Source organism: Ornithorhynchus anatinus, chromosome X5, assembly GCF_004115215.2.
Source record: "Ornithorhynchus anatinus isolate Pmale09 chromosome X5, mOrnAna1.pri.v4, whole genome shotgun sequence".
NCBI classification, from domain to species: Eukaryota; Metazoa; Chordata; class Mammalia; order Monotremata; family Ornithorhynchidae; genus Ornithorhynchus; species Ornithorhynchus anatinus.
Genome location: NC_041753.1, coordinates 59022502 through 59040097, shown reverse-complemented (window position 1 = coordinate 59040097; position 17596 = coordinate 59022502). Strand labels below are relative to the sequence as shown.

At 44.7% G+C, this 17596-nt stretch overlaps 1 long non-coding RNA gene across 1 annotated transcript; it reads right to left on the bottom strand.

Moving 5' to 3' along the window:
- Positions 1-239: 239 nt before the first annotated feature.
- Positions 240-17403, bottom strand: LOC114808176. Its single transcript, XR_003756032.2, has 3 exons — positions 17307-17403; positions 14467-14564; positions 240-879 (listed from the first exon to the last, which is right to left on the bottom strand). It is a non-coding gene; the product is annotated as an uncharacterized LOC114808176 (long non-coding RNA).
- Between the last annotated feature and the right edge of the window lie 193 nt (positions 17404-17596).

Sequence of the window (17596 nt, the reverse complement as noted above, 5' to 3'; positions counted from 1 at the left end):
ACCGTGCTAAGTAGAACACAGGAGAAGGAAGCAGTAATAATAACAATAATTGTACCATTTGTTAAGCACTTACCAAGCGCCAAGCACTGTACTAAGCGCTGGGGTGAATGGAAGGTAATCAGGTCAGTCACAATCCCTGTCCCACTTGGGGCTCACAGTCTTCATTCAGACTTTGTGTGCTGAAATCGTTGTTGTTAACTATCGCTGCTATTGCCCTTAAAAAAAAAAAAAAGGCCATCATTCCCCACATTTGTTTTCAGTTTAATTGCCAAACACTTATCATCCATCTTTATCACAGACATAACGAGGGAGTAACCTGGGTGAAAGATGGTAGCTGCACGTAATGCTTTAGTGACAACTGCCATTCATTTGGGCTTTGGAGTGTCGTGTCTCAAATTCAGACCATGATTATTTACTCGAAGCTATAAAGTGTCCTAGATCTCTGGAGCCTCTGCAGGGAGCAGACTAAGAAGGTGGGGTGAAAAAGGACCGGGGTCACTTCAGCGTCTACCTGAGTGTCAGGTCATCAGGTGAAATTCCATCCTACAAATATTCTTAAAACAAAGGGCTCATTACAGCGAAATCTTTTTCAAGAATCGCTAATCATCTTTCATCATGATAGGTTTCCAGTGCCGTCGTAGACCTCTCTAGCACCCATCTTGGTGAAAAATTCCTCTGAATCAGTTCATCTGGTCTGACGTCTTCAATTGCTCTTCTCGCTGGAGATGGTCTCCAGCCAGATGCACTCTCTTTCCAACAGGGGTCTATCACCAATCTCCATCAGAAATCCGCACCTTCCTAAACCCAAGGTCCAATGAAACAGTTGGACGTGGCTGAACTTGGGCTTCGGGGCAAGGTCAGGCTGCTTCTCCTGTGGTCCTGAATAGCGGGAATGGAAAAAACAAACCTTGGTCAAAGCATCCTGATCCTGCTTGGCCCTGGACACCCCCTCGCTGACCAGAAGGGACGTCCCTTGGGGCCCTGGGATACAGGCAAGATTAGGCTGCTTCACCTAGTAGTCCGGCTTCTCTGGGGGCTCAGTGGTTTAGGCCTGCCGCAGAAGCAAGATGACCCAGTCCCGACCCCAAGCCCGACAGTCAGTTGGTGCCAGTCCAGGCAGGCTCTGACTGCTCGCCGAGATCAACCCTGGTTGGACAGGGGCCAACTCCAATCTTACAAAGATCATTCATTTCTGATCAGAAACCGCCTTTGATCAGTCAGGGACACTTTCCCATGGGAAACTGCTTTCGATCAGGACAACTGATGATCACGGAGCAGGAGGCTCAACTCAGAAGAATGTTTGAACGTTGAGTCCTTAAGGGTCATTATAATGGGGTCAGAAATACATAGTGGTTAAGAGGGGTTGGCCGAAACTTTGAAAAAATTTAATGTGAGTCCTTTGCTGTAAAGGAATTCATTAAGATGGGATTTCATCTGCATACCCAGCACATGGGGAAGATTAGGGTGATTATGCCCAGACCCCAGCACTCCCAGGCTGGACCATGGAAGGGTTGCCCTGCTTCCTCTATCCTGTTCAGTTTCCATTGTAGCAAAATTCTGTTACCACAAAAGGATTTGGACAATCTCATTAAGTTTGATGTAATGGGGTTTCCTCTGTATAGCTCACCCAAGGACCTTCAGTACTCTTCTATTCTAGCTTGGCCTAGAGGCTGCAATACAATTTAGTCAAGGAGTTAAAAAACGGATTTATTCTATTCACAGTCAAGCCCATGCCAGACCACATTGGATAGCAGAAGAAAGTCTTTTCTTTCCTAATTTTTTTTTTCATAGAGGGCCGCAATCTCTTTTATCTGGTGTGATTAAGTCTAATCCACACAAGAAGCCCCTTAGGCTCACAGTGCAGACACAACTCAGTAACTCAGGCCCATGGTTAAAGTGAAAACAATGAATGACTTGAGTTGCTAAAGGCCTACAATGAGAGGGGGCAGGACATTCATTTCACATCGCCCTCCCCCACCTCCAAAAAAAAAGTCAAGGACTTTTTCTGACTGTGTGTGTGGATCTGAGAGAAGCATTCATTGGGTATGGCTACCATTCTTTCTTGTGCATATAGGCTACAGTGGGAGCTGTATAAACCTTTTGTAAAGAAACATGAGACCAGGCGAAACCTAGGTTTTGCTGCGAACTCGAAACCTCTGGGGCTTTACAGAGATCTCGTCGAATGTTTCCAAGGAACCCTGGGAAGTTCACTGTTAGCCAGGGTCGGCTTCACATATCTGGCCACCCTGAGGCTGCGAACAACTTGCCGCCCCCCCTCCCCCCCCCCCCCGGTTCCGTATAATGTCATCACATCACCCCAGCTGTGCCCTCAGAGCCCAGTATGATGTCGTACAGAACGCCGTCCAAACCCCTGAACCTAGAGTGTTTCTTTCAGGGTGACCCCTTGGCCTACCCCCTAGCTCTAGAGCCATTGTATTCCCCCCCTCCCCGCCCCCGATCCCTATTCCCACAGGAGCCCCTTCCGATTGGAATGGGGCACCTGAAAAATCGTTAATTACCACCGCGCTGCCACTCCCATCACGTCAGGAGTTGGGGAGGAGCGGGTGAAGAGGGCTAACAGGTAAGATGGGAAAAGCTGGTGGAAGGGTGGCGAAAGCTTTGAAGCCAATGGTAACTGGACGGACTGGAGAGTGCACTGCGAAGATGGGACCAGAGATGCTGCACTGGCTGGACATGGGACAGCAGAAGCTCTGTAACCATATATTGAATCTATATGTCAGTCAGTCAGTGGTATTTATTGAGCCCTTACTGAGTGCAGAGCACTGTACTAAGTGCCTGGGAGAGTATAATATAACAGTAAGCAGACCCCATAGGGTTAGGGCACTTTTAAATTGTGGAATTACTGGAACTTGAAACTGAAGTTTGCTCTGGCTGGTAATCCAGTTAAAGAAGAAGGGCCTTTGACAAGGACAAAAGATGAGTAATTAATTAATTAATTAATGATGGTATTTGTTAAGCACTTACTATGTGCCAAGCATTGTTCTAAGTGCTGGGGTAGATACAAGGAAATCAGGTTATCCCACGAGGGGCTCACAGTCTTAATCCCCATTTTACAGATGAGGTAACTGAGGCAGAGAGAAGTTAAGTGACTTGCCCAAAGTCACACAGCTGATAAGTGACAGAGCTGGGATTAGAACCCATGGCCTCCGACTCCCAAGCCCGTGCCTTTCCTACTAAGCCACGCTTGGGGGGTAGCCCAGGTTTAGTTGAAGACCAGAATCAGACTAGGTTCCGACTGGGGTTAAACCAGGATTTGGGTTTAAAGTCTCTATTTCCTAATCACTGCTGCTATTAAACTATTTTCTCCTCGCTAAGGGAGACAGAAGATTCTGACTTGGATACCTCTGTACATCTGTCTGTATGTATCAATCTACATATTTAGTAAGTACTTTTTCATCTCTTTTCTAGAAAGAGGAGTATCTGTGAAATCTGACTGTTGGGCACTTTAGGGAGACTACGCTATTGCTTGGGGGAGAAAATAGAGGCAGTTGACTTTCTTCTCTGACAGGCTGCTGAACCCTCTTAGGTGTAAATCAGCAGCAAATCCCCCAAAAGCTTACTGGAGGCCCAAACCTACCAAGTCACGGGATGATGACCCCAAATTACTTGGATAGTCTTAGGGAGCACTAGCCACAGCTATTTCGTGTCCTCCTTTCATCCAGGATGGCTCTGAAAGGGGAAAGTTGGTTGTGCTGATGGCTGCAGTTTGGCACAGGGCAAGTAACACAGGCCCGGGGAATAGATTGGTATATTGCACTCTCCCAAGTGCTTAGTACAGTGCTCTGCACATAACACTCAATACCAATGATTGATTTGCCTCTTTTGCACTTTCCCAAGCCCGGGAAAACAGTGTGCGGAGCTTAGAAGGTGTTGACTAAATACCTGTTACTACTAGGTTGTATCTTGATTCAGTTTTGAACTGAAACCTTGATTAGATCTGAACTGGAGGGCTTCTGTAGATCATCATCAGGGTTTGCTGGACCTATTATTGGAAGCAATGTTTTAATAAGGCAAATACTATCTCCCAGTTTATGGGGCTGCTTTGACAATTGGCCCTTGGTGGATCGGAATCACAATTACAAGGAAAGAAAAGTCTTCACAATATCCAACTGATAGCAAAGAGACAACCTGGCTGGTTCCTCATTAGTTTCTTTTAGTAGATTGAATTCCAGGGGCCAGGTGTAGAGGACAGTCAAAATTTGCAGTGATGGGGGGAGATAATCCACTTTGTCTTCAAGCATCACAGCAAATTAATTTGCAAGTGTAAAATAAAAAAAACTCTTCTCTGCCCCTCTGGTCTCCTGCTGTGCAGTGTAAGTATTTCACAAAAAAATTGAGGAAAGGGGAAGTCTTTGGAAATGGGGAAAACAATCTCTGCTTAGTCAGGTTGGTCCTCTTCAGTCCTCTAATAATAATAATAATAATAATGTTGGTATTTGTTAAGCGCTTACTATGTGCCGAGCACTGTTCTAAGCGCTGGGGTAGACACAGGGGAAGCAGGTTGTCCCACGTGGGGCTCACAGTCTTCATCCCCATTTTACAGATGAGGTAACTGAGGCACCGAGAAGTTAAGTGACTTGCCCAAAGTCACACAGCTGACAAGTGGCCGAGCCGGGATTCGAACCCATGACCTCTGACTCCAAAGCCCGTGCTCTTTCCGCTGAGCCACGCTGCTTCTCCACCCATGTCAAAAGTATAACAAAATAGGTAAGGCAACATAGATTATTGCAGAGGGTCCCCTAAATGTGACTTCCTAAACACTTTCTAAACCTATCTTTGTTTTAGCAGAAACCTATCAGTCATCATTTTTCAGAGATCTTAATAGGTCTTCTCCCAATCTGGCCTTAAAAAGTTATTATATAAGAGGTAATACATAAATTACTGCTGCTACGGTATGGGTGATAAGAACTTTTGTAACTCAGAGCACTGTGCTTGATAGACCATTGTCATAGGTCTCTGTTTCAAGGAGTCTGTCTTGGGTCTTATAGCTGAAGATCCAAATGGACAACACTCCGGGTGGTGAGGGGCAGTGTGGCTTAGTGGAAGGAACGTGGGTCTGGGAGTCAGAAGACCAGTGTTCCACTCCCGGCTCTGACGCTCGTCTGCTGTGTGATCTACGGCAAGTCACTTAACTTCCCTGGGCCTCAGTTTCCTCATCTGTGAAATGCACATAATAATAATAATAATGTTGGTATTTGTTAAGCGCTTACTATGTGCCAAGCACTGTTCTAAGCGCTGGGGTAGAAGATACAAGGTAATCAGGTTGTCCCACTTAGGGCTCACAGTTTTCATCCCCATTTTACAGATGAGGTAACTTAGGCACAGAGTAGTTAAGTGACTTGCCCAAAGTACAGCTGACAGGCAGCAGAGCCGGGATTCAAACCCATGACCTCTGACTCCCAAGCTGGGCTCTTGCCACGAAGCCACCCTGCTTCTCAAATCCTACTCCCTCCCACTTACACTATGATCCCCCTGCGGAACGGCAACTGTGTCCAACCTAATTATTTTGCATCTACCCCAGCACTTAGTGCAGTGTTTGGTACATAGTGTTTGGTATTTGTTACACTTAACAAATACACACTCAGAGAAGCAGCATGGTTTCATGGATAGAGCACCGGCCTGGGAGTCAGAAGGACCTGGGTTCTAATCCTGGCTCCGGCACATGTCTGCTTTATGACCTTGGAGAAGTCACTTAACTTCTCCGAGCCTCAGTTACCTCATCTGTAAAATGGGGATTGAGACTGTGAGCCCCATGTGGGACGGGGCTGTGTCCAACTTGATTACCTTGTATCTACCCCAGCTCTTAGAACAGTGTTTAGCACATAGTAAGTGCTTAACAAGTACCATAATTATTAAGTACCATAATTGTTGCTATAATAATTATTGTGAAATACCATAATTATAGTATTATACAAGAGGAAATTAACCCTAGAGAAGTTTCAGTGGGTGCATGAAAGGAATAGGGCTTGCTAACCTACAACTCAACAACAAATGATTTTTGTGATTCGGATTCTTCCAATTAAAGCATCGGCTTATGATCTGCCTTCCTGCCCCTTCCTCCGATTGGTTCCCCAACTTAGTGGCGAGAAGATAATGAACTGCAAACAAGTGGGAGGGAAAGCAGAATATATTATTTTCTCCTGCTTCTCTATGAATCTCCACAAAGAACCCCGGGCATGACCTTGATCCACCCTGCTTCTTTCCCTTGCCCTGCCCCCTCTTCCCTAGCAATACCAAAACCCTGCCTCGGCGCACTTGAATAGTCTCATTGAAAAGCCCTCTCAAAAACAGTAAATCTTTGAAGAATTCTCCAAATAGGAAGGTCCCTGTCCATAAAGTCAGACTAGCTTCATAGTACTGACCCACCTTTCTTTAAAGTGTGCTAACAAAAGTTAAAAGTACGGTTCCTGTTATACTGGCATCGATTTTGCTTTCTCTCATATTTTATACAGTACTGAGCCTTTGTGTGCTTGAGGATCAGCTTGAAAGAAATTTTGCTCAACGTTTAGACTCCCCAGGGCTGTAAATGTGAGTGGCACCAATGCTCTAGTGAATCCATAACCCTCCCCCTTGCTCCACGGCCCCAAACCCAAGAATCTCTAGGGAATCCTTTCAGCCCCTAAGAGGTAGCACTCTGTCAGAGCACTATTCCTCCTAAACACTGTCTAAAATAGGGCGTGACTGAGGAAGAACTGGGAAGTGAGCCTTTATGGTGATTCTCTAGGGAGATTCTCCACACCGGTCATGCCAGGTCACCTCTAGTGTCTATCATTCGGGAAGGGTCTTCTCTCAAAGGCCATCCCCAAGCAAACAGGGATGGACCTGGAAAGGCCTGTCAGGCCCTCTGTCAGTTGGGAGAACATGGTGATGTCAGAGTTCTTAGAGCAAGCTCTGCAGCTGGACAAGAAGCTAGCAGCTCTACAAACATTCCCTAGGTCTACATAGTGCTGCCCCGACAGGTGAGGCCATATCTGGCCACGGAGCAGTTTTGCAACTATAGTTGCCGTTCAGTTCTTTCTGGAAACTTTCAGTAATAATAATAATGGTATTTGTTAAGCGCTTACTATGTGCCAAGCACTGCGAAGCAGCATGGCCGAGTGGAAAGAGCATGGGCCTGGGAGTCCGAGGACCTGGGTTCTAATCCCAGACCCACCACGTGTCTGCTGTGTGAACTTGGGCAAGTCACTTAACTTCTCTGGGCGTCAGTTCCCTTATATACAAAATGGGGATTCTATATCTGTTCTCCCTCCCCCTTAGACTGTGAGCTCCATGTGGGGCCCGATTATCTTGTATCTACCCCAGAGCTTAGTACAGTGTTTGGCACATAGGAAGCACTGAGCGAATACCACAATTATTAATTATCTACATGCAAGACACATGGACACTCAAGCCCCAGAGAATGATCTGGGAGCAATCAAAACAGTATATGCAGGCAAAAAACTGTAAAAGCCTTCATTTCACAGGTAAACCCTGAACTCCCTATCACTGCAGATAGCACCACCATCCTCCCTGTCTCACAATCCCAAAACTGGGCATTAATCTCCACTCATCTTTCTCCCTCAACCCACATTTTCAGTCTGTCACCAAATCCTGTTAGTTCTTCCTTCACAACATCTGTAGAATCCACCCTGCCTTCTCTATCCAAAGCACTACCACAATGATCCAAAGACATATTTCCCACCTTGACCTGACCACCCTGCCTCCTGTCTCTCTCCTCTCAAATCCAGACTTCACTCTGCTTTCCAGATCATTTTTCTGACAAACCGTTCAATCCAAAGCTCCCCACTCTTCAAAAACCTCCAGTAGCTGCCTATCCACCTCCATATCTAACAGAAACTCCTTACCATTGACTTTAAGGCATTCAATCAGCTCTTTCTCCTACCTAATCTCCCTGCTCTCCTATTAGAACCCAACCCAGGCCCTTTGCTCCTTTAACACCAACCTACTCTCTGTATGTCGATCTCGCCATCAACCCCTTGCTCACATTCTCCCTCAGGCCTGGAACTCCCTTGCTAACATTCTCCCTCAGGCCTGGAACTCCCTCCCACTTTATACCCAACAGTACACCACTACCCTCCTACAATCACATCTCCTCCTAGAGGCCTTCTCGGACAAAGCCCTGTATTTCCCAATAAGCCTTTCCCTCTGGATCAACTATCCACTCGACTACATACTCTTTAAGCACTTTGATACTCATCCCAGCCCCACAATACTTATGGAAATATTCTTATACTCTATGTCCCCTATCTGTGATCTATTTTAATGGCTCTGTCTCCTGTAGACTGGAAGCTCCTTGTAGGCAGGGATCATGTCTACCTACTCTGTTGTACTTAACCAAGCACTGAGCATAGTGATCTTGCGCACAATCGGCGATCATTAAGTACCACTGAATGACTGACTGACTAAATCAAAAATCCAATGCCCAGGAAATTGATGGTATGCTAGAAAGTTTTCTGAACAGAGCACATATAAGGCTTAAGGTAAGAAATATGGATGGAGTGATACCCTGACCAACCCAAAACAGGAAGTGAAAAATTCAGAATGAGAATCGAATGTTGTAAAGAATTCAGTTGGGTGTTTCAAACCTCAGAAATTGATTTAAAATGCATTCACACCTTGTTTCAGACCAGAGAGGAGTTAGTCGCATCAACTCTAATATGCCTGATTTTGCTTCTTAAAAACTCAGTGACCCAATAAACAAATCAGGTGTAGGGAAAAATGGAAATTCAGGATCTTAAACAAAATTGACAGATTGTGCTCAGAAATGGGACAGACTGAAACAATCTCCACCAAAAGACTAGAAGACAGAAAAAGAAACAATCCAAAAATCTTTATTATCCTAAAGAGCCCCAAATTAAAAAAAAAAAAGTGAACCAGAGAAAAGTATCCTATACCTTGAAATAGTTTGGAATGTTTTAAAATACAGTCTCATCATACTATAGGATACTTTTCTCTGGTTTATTAACTCATCTGAATCTTACTTTATAGTTAAGGTGTAGATTGTAAATTCTTCAAAGACTAGGATCACCCCTTTCAATTCTTTTTTATGTTCTTCCAGTGCCTTGGACAATGCTTAGCCCCAAGAAGTGCTCAGCAAATGCTCTGCTGCTGATGATGGAAAAGGTTTTTTGACTTCAAAAAAAAAATATGATCCAGACTCAAGAATGGACTCGTTGAAGAACACAGGCAATGTCTCTGAGCGAAATTAAACAGATGATGGCACTAGACTTGTGATTTACAATCCAAACGGTGGCACAAATTAGTAGTAATAACATTTATTAAGTGCTGACTGTGCATGAAGCACTGTGATAGGCCTGACACTACTGTGACCATCCCTACCGATGAATTTGTCCTCAAGCAATCATTCCAACTTTAATAATAATGTGGTATTTGTTAAGCACTTACTATGTGCCAAGCACTGCACTAAGTGCTGGGGTAGCTACAAGATCATCAGATCAGACACAATCCCTGTCCCACCTGGGGCACTTCCCTTTAGGAATGACCCTTTAGCCAGTTTGACAACTATAGGCTGAGGAATCGGTATCCTGCAAGTTTTCCCAACATACAGCCCCAGCCTTGAGGAAATCTATAATCAAAAAACAGCCCCAGATTGAAGGGCAGAAAGGCCCCAGATATTAAGAAAAGACAAGGGTTGAAAGTTAAACGAGGGTATGGGCCATGTCTTCTTCAACTATTAATATCATTATTGTAATATTTGTTAAGCATTTATTATGTACCAGGCACTGTACTAAGCACTGGGGTAGATACAAAATAATCAGATTGGAAACAATCCCTGTCCCACACAGGCTCTTCTTCTCCTCACTCTGTATCAACTGCCTAGTACCAGGGCCTTGTATATAGCTGCAGGCGCTCAAATATTTTGACAATTAATTAAGGAATTCAGAGTGTAATATAAGATGGTTTCTTCTAAATTTTATTTTTTACTTTATCGATTGTGTATTTGTTTCTATATTTAAGCAGTGCATTTTATGTTGGTATTATGTAGTTGTCTTTATTCCCTCTTGTTTGTCTCTCTGAGGGAAACTGAGATAACTGCAGAGTCTAGACTGCCTCATTCAAATCTGATACAGCATTTGCTTCTTTCTCTACCCAACTACAAATGTAATGCCTCATCCCATTTTGAATTCCTTTGTCAATTTTTTTCCCTCTTATTGGCCTGATTATTTTTCTTATTATTTCTTCTTATTTCTTATTTTTTTTAATCTTATTTTTCCTCCTGTGCTGCCTCAGCCTCTGGATTTTTTTTTCCACTCCAATCCTTGATGGAACAGTTGGTACTTTCCCACTTTCATAAGCACTTTGTTGGGACCGTTCATTTCCAGGGATTTCAAAGGGCTGGAACACAGTTGGTGAACAGTTTATTCAGAGCTGAGAGCACAGATTAAGGCAGAGGGCTTGAGTTCTTTCTGGTACTGCAGCACTTTGGTTGAATCATTTAGGTGGGGCATCAAATGCTGATGGGAAACAGCATGGCCGAGGGGAAATTGCACGGGCCTGGGAGTCGGAGGACCTAGGTTCTAATACCAACTCCTCCACTTGCCTGCAGTGTGACCTTAGGCGAATTACTTCTCTGGGCCTCGGTTTCTTCATCTATAAAATGGGGATTCGATACCTGCTTTCCCTCCTACTTAGACTGTGAGCTTATGTGGGAGCTTGTGGGAGCTTGTATCTACCCCAGTGCTTAGTACAGTGTTACGCACACAGTTAGCGATCAATAAATACCATTAATTCATTCAATTGTATTCATTGAGCGATTACTGTGTGCAAAGCACTGTACTTAGCGCTTGGGAGAGTACAATACAACAGACACATTCTCTGCCCATAACGACTACTAATTGCCCGAATGAGCCGAGGCACGTTAAGGGAATCGCTGGATGTGTAAGATGGCCGTTCATCCCAACTTGGTTCTGCAAAACTTAGGAGCCTTCTGGACATCTCAAACTCTCGCTGAAAAACATCTCCGAAGACCCCAAGAGTTACAGGGCACACAGCCAGAAGAGCAGTTGAGGAATGATTGTGCCCTGGCTCTCTGACAACCAAGGAGATGAAATTGGCCCGATTGGTCAGCAAGGGAGTAGCCCAGAACAGAGGATGGGAGAAGGAGAATAACAGCAATAATAATAATATTTGCAAAGTGCTCACTATGTGCCAAGCACTGTACTAAGCACCAAAGTAGATACAAGATACTCAGGTTAGACACAGACACGGAGGGATGGGAAACAAAGAAAAAAAAATACGGTTATATGGAGTATAAAGATGGTGAAGGGAAATGGAGTGGGCAGAGAGAGCAAAGGCAGGAAGGGTTGGGGCACTAGGCAGTTGCTAGAAAAGAGAGAAGGATCCTCCAGTTTCAACAGCAAGGAAAGGAACAGGGAGAGAAAGAGATACAAATAACAACACTGTCCCCAATAGCTTTCGCTAACAACAAAAACAGAGACTCGGAGAATAGGAGAGAGGAAGATAGTAAAAGAAAATCATTTTGAAAAAAGGGATGGAGTGCGAATAAAAAAAGCAAATGGCAGTTTTAATGAAGCTTCTTAATGAAGATTAGGACGAGTGACTATGGAATGTGGTGCATCTATGATTTCCCTGCCTTCATTTTCCATTGCTTATGGGGAATATAGTGATATTGTTATTATTACTGGAATGCATCTGTTACATTGTTGTGTGTTCCCTCCCAAGCGTTTAGAACAGTGCCCTGCACATAGTAATGCCCTGCACATAGTAAGTGCTCAGTAAAAATGACTGATTGATTAACACTGTTCTAAGCACTGGGGTAGATACAAGTTAATCAGGCCGGACACAGTCCTTGTCCCACATGGGGCTCAGAGTCTAAGTAGGAGGGAGAACAGGTGCTGAACCCCCATTTTTACAGTTGAGGAAACTGAGGCACAGAGAAGTCAAGTTACTTGCCCAAGGTCACATAGCAGGCACGTGGCAGAGCTGGGGTTCGAACCCAAGTCGTCTGACTCTCAGGCGTATGCTTTTTCCACTAAGCCACACTATCACAGACGATCTCCAAGTAAAAAAACCTCAAGGTGAAATATTGGCATGAACAAATGGATAGATTGCAAAATCTTTAAAGCAAAATTCTACTGCCAATACGAAACTTCAGTGTGAAGCAGCAGAAGATGCACTAACACGCCATGATGTTTAAGACAACATTTCTCCTCATTCTGCAGATTGTTCATCCAAATGATTTTGAAGACAGAGAATATAATATTTTCTTGGAGTAGTAACAGTGTTCATTGAGCATCCACTGGGTGCAATGCACTGTAATAAGCACGTAGGAAATTGTGAAAAAAAAAGTGGCATAATCCCTGCCCACAAGGAATTAACACTCCACGGGGGGGGGGGGTGGACAGACAGAAAGGTATTTACAAATAGAACAATTTGAATAAATCACTGATTGCATAGTAAATATATAAATGTCAGAGATGTCTACTAGGTTGAAATGATTCAGATGTTGAGAGGTCATCAGGGAAGGTTTGTGGCCTAGGATAGCACGTGTCTAGTGGTACAAGCATGGGTCTGGGAGTCAGAAGGCCCTGGGTTCTAATCTCTGCTCTGCCACATGTCTGCTGTGTGACCTTGGGAAAGTCACTTAACTTCCCCGCACCTCAGTTACCTCATCTGTAAAATGGGGATTAGACTGTGAGCCTCAAGGGGGGACATGGACTGTGTCCAACCTGATTAGCTTGTATCTACCCCAGTGCTTAGTACAGTGTTTGGCACATAGTAAGCGCTTAATAAATACCATTTTAAAAAAGAGATACGATGGGGGTGGGGGAATTTTAGGAGGTCTTTGAACATGAAGAGAGCTTGTGGTCTGTCAAACTCTTGTGGGGAGGGAGTTGCAGGTCAAATTAACAGCATAAGCAAGAGGACACAGGTGGAAAAAGTGAGAGAAAGATACAGTTAGAAGGTTAGCTGGGGAAAAGGAAGAGAACAAGCGGAGAAGTAGCAGGAGGAGAAAGAAGATACGTTAAGACAGGGAAGAGTTTTGAAGCAGTAAAACAAACGTAGCTGTCGTGTTAAATGTACTTGCCCCATTAGCAAGAGATGAACATTGTTTTACTGTAAGTGTTTAGGCACTTACTGTGTGCCAGGCACTGTACTAAACAATGGGGTAGATACAAGATAATTGGGTTGGACACAGTCAATGTCCCACATGGGGCTGAGAGAAGTAAGAAGTTAAGTCCAAGGTTACACAGTGGACAACTAGCGGAGTTGAGATTTGAACCCAGGTCCTCTGACTCCCAGGACCGTGCTCCATCAACTAGGTAACTCTGCTTCTCTCAACTATCAGCATTGGCTAGAATAAGCTTCATCTCTAAGTCAACTGAACTAGCAAGCTGGATGGCTGTCAAGTTTATCAGTGTATCCTAATACTGTTTCATTTCTGAAGCCTAACACAAGAGTGAAAGTAAAGCTTTTTGTCATTCACCCCGATCAAGGAGAAACATCAGGTGTTATTGCAAATATCAGTAAAACCTTTTGATTGACTGATGGAAGAGCGGACAGTGTCATTGGTTTCTGAGTTAGCAATAACAGCATCATCTTTAGTGGAGTCCACCATTATGGAAAAAGCAGCGAAGAGGCATATCCTACAATACAATGGGGATCCGTTCCTTGAAAATGTGGTTGCGTCATGAATGTTTTTATTGTGAGGTACGATTTTCCCAGTTTTATGGCATAAATTAGGATCCATTCCAGAGCCTCTGGGAAAGTTATATGAAATTCCTATACACGTTATATACTGAAACGTTAAACAGCACTAAACAATCGTTAACTTCAGTGAAGTAATTCAAAGCCTAACACCACAACACTAACTAAATGAAGAGTGGTAATACGATTATGCCTCTCTACAGGAGGTTGCAGAAGTAGAAGACTGCTGTGGCAGGGGTTGGTTTTTTTCAAAACTTCAGTGGAGAACCTGCCCAACTTGGGTTGCAAAGCAGCCTCCTTTTCTACATAGAATACCTTGTAACGGGCCACCTCCTCCTGAATGCCTCTGCCCTATTTATCTGGCTTCCTCACAGAGTATGCTGCTCAGGCCATGACTCCGAGCAAGATGAACCATCCTCTTCCCCACAGGCCAAACCTCCACCGCCACCCCACCAAACTACAACTCTATAGCACTGTACCCAGATCCTTTCGCCTTCACCTTCATCCTGGGTGGCTGCCATGCAGCCTTCTCCCTGTATCCCAGTCAAAGCTGAGGAAAGAAAGAGAGACAGGGTTTGAGGGAGGAGGGGAGAGAGAGTAGGTGGAAGTGGCACCACCAGAGCTAGAACCAAAAGATTCTACCACAGGGCAAACAATCCAGCACTAAGGTAACACAGGAGGCGGGGAAAGCAGCCTGGGCAGAGGAGGGTGGGATGGGGTGAGGGGAGGAGAGGGAACAGGGAGGGAATGACCCACCTGCAGTGATCAGACACAGTGCTGGGGAATGGAGCAAACTGTGCAGAATGAATCCCTCGGTTGCACCTGCTATGGTGAACTCATAACCTGGTGTGCATCTGTAATCACAAAATTGAAAGAGAAATTTTTTTAAAAAAAGATTTACTAAAAATTGGTTATGGAGCCCTATGACTCAATCAGTGTCACTTACTGAGCACTTACTGTATGTAGAGCACTGTCCTAAGCACTTGGGAAAGTACAACATAATTGAGTTGGTAGACAAGATCCTCGACCTTGACCTAGAGAAGCAGCGTGGCTCAGTGGAAAGAGCCTGGGCTTGGGAGTCAGAGGTCATGAGTTTGAATCCCAGCTCTGCTGCCTGTCAGCTGTGTGACCAGGCAAATCACTGAACTTCTCTGTGCCTCAGTTACCTCATCTGTAAAATGAGGATTAAGACTGTGAGCCTCACATGGGGCAACTTGATTACCCTGTATCTACCCCAGCGCTTAGAACAGTGCTCTGCATGTAGTAAGCGCTTAACAAATACCAACATTATTATTATCATCATTCACAATTGTGCTCAGACAAGCTGGTATATTCTTCAGTGAGAACTAGAAGTGCTTGAGGTACAGCGATATAAATATTTCCACACTTACACTGTTTTTGTAGCGGAATTGCAATCATTCTATGACCAAGCAAAATGATCGACCAATGATTGTGACCAGTACAGAACTTTACTACGATGTGGATTTCCTATCACCGCTCCTAGTGATTAGACTCCTTGAAATGTATGAGCTTTTAAAATCATTCTTCATTAATCAACCTAAATGGCTAACCGTTAGTCTAAATTTCTTTCAAAATGCATGTGGAAAATTTTGGTTGCTATTCATGCATTGTCAATGGGAGAATTTTATGCTAGCTATTCAATGCATGAAAGACAATGCACTTCAGCTTTGAGGCATTGAGAGTTGCATTTGCTGGAATAAAAATTGATGAATAGAAAAAGCTTTAATTAGTGCCAAATTAAATGAGTGCCAAGATTAAATGAGTTGCCTTAAATGAACAAGGACTGATTACTTGTTCGCATGTACTCTTTGATTTTATGACTTCAACAGAATATCTGACACTTTAGGAAGGCTCTTTTGATGATGCTTCTAATTCTGAATAGATGGATAGCAAGTTCTGCTCCAAAGAGAATAATGTTAAGGGATCTTATAATTGTGTATGGGATGCTAAATACTTGGATAAATATTTAAATGTTGATAATTTTTTTGGCATATTTGGTGCTAAAAAATGAGGGCCAGATTAGAGGAGATATGTAAAAATCATCTCACAAAAATTGCCAGATTGACTTTCAATCATTCTCTCAGATCAATTGTCAATATTCACTCTTTAATTTCACACTCTGTCATCTGAAAATTTCTTTTCTGACAGACATAGCCATATTTATGTTTACACCCTTATAACTCTTCTATATCCCCTATCTGTAATTTAGTTTCACGTCAGCCTCCCCCTATAGGTTGCAAGGTCCTCGTGGAAAGGAATTGCATCTACCAACTCTATTGCGTTATACTTCCCCAAAGCGCTCAGTACAGTGCTCTGCACACTGTAAACGCTCAGTAAATACCAATGAATGGCTGATTTTTTTCCTCTCAAATAGCAGTAGTAGTACTTGAGTGTAATGCACCCTACCCACCAAGTATTTGAGAAAGTCCAAAACAAGGAGTTGACCGTTCCCTGCCACAGCTGCTTTGAAAAAGATCAGAGCAGTGGTGGCACCAGGGTTGCCAACCCTACGTAAATTTGCAGGCATCCGGTAAAAAGGAGCAAAAATCGATCGTGTTCATAAAGCCCATAAATACATTTCTATATCCATAAAGACTGGATGATCTGCATGCTTCAGTGTGCCACAGCTCCTGCTCTTTCGGCAGCAGCTGCGGTGGGCACAGCTGCTCCAGTGCTTTTGGCAGAAGCTGTGGCGGGCACAACTGTGAGAATTTACAGATGGCTTTCAACCTTAGACTTGGAGAGTAGCAGGTGAAGAGAAAAAAATCAATCAATCAATGTATTAACTGAGCACTTATTGCATGCAGAGCACTGTTCTGAGCATTTGGGGAGGACGACCCAGTAGAGCTGGTAGAGAGAATTCCTGGTCTGAAGGAGACACACATGAAACTAAACGCGTAAGGAAAGCACAGTATTAAGCGCCCAGTAAAAATAGGAGACGTGATCTCTGCCCTGAGGGACTTACGATACCCGTGAGAGGATGCAACGGAGCCTAAAAATATGCTCGGGTGGGATGGGGGGGGAGAATGCTCGGGTGACCTGCTGAAGGGGCAATTGCAGGGGCCGAGAAGAAAAAGGTTGGCGAGATTCATTCATTCAATCATATTTATTGAGCGCTTAACTGTGCGCAGAGCACTGTCCTAAACGCTTGGAAAGTACAGATTAATCGCTTGTAAGATCTTAAGGGTAGGGACGGCGTCAACCAACTGTATTGCGCTCCGCCAAGGACTTCGCACAGTGTTTTGCAAACAGTAGATGTTCAATAAATACCACCGATTGGAGGGTTTCCTGGAAAAAACGCGACAGGGAGAGCAATGGGCTGGGGGAGGCGAAGGGGATGGTGATGTCAGGGAGAAGGGAGGGCAAGAGATTCGACCGGAGCCGAAAACGAGGTAGACTTGGTAGAGTGGCTTGTGAAGAGCGAGGAGTGTGAACCGGGGCGTAGTGACAGAGGAGCAAAGCTAGGGAGCTGCTGAGGCTATCCCCTGGGATCAGATGCCCTTTGCGGTTTGGGGTGCTTTCTCCAAACGGGGCCCGGGGAGCGCCCCGGCTCGAGACAAAGCCCGCCAACTTACAAGCTGCGACAAGGACTTTGCTAGGAAAGTTGGAGGGAGCGGACCTTCCCTCCCTCTTTCCAGTTGTCAGCTCGAAATAGAGAAGGTGAGCACCCACCCCCCCACTCCCAATGCTCCAGGCTCTTGCACGGTGCTCGTGACTGCAGCAAGCAAAACGACTCACCGAGCGGGCGAGCGGGGCGGCCCGGCCCGCCCCTTTTCTGCCCGCCCGCCTCCCTCCCCCGCCCGGGCGGGCGGCCCGCCTTTCCCCTGGCCTGCGCCTGCCCCGCGCCTGCTCTCCCTTCCCCTCC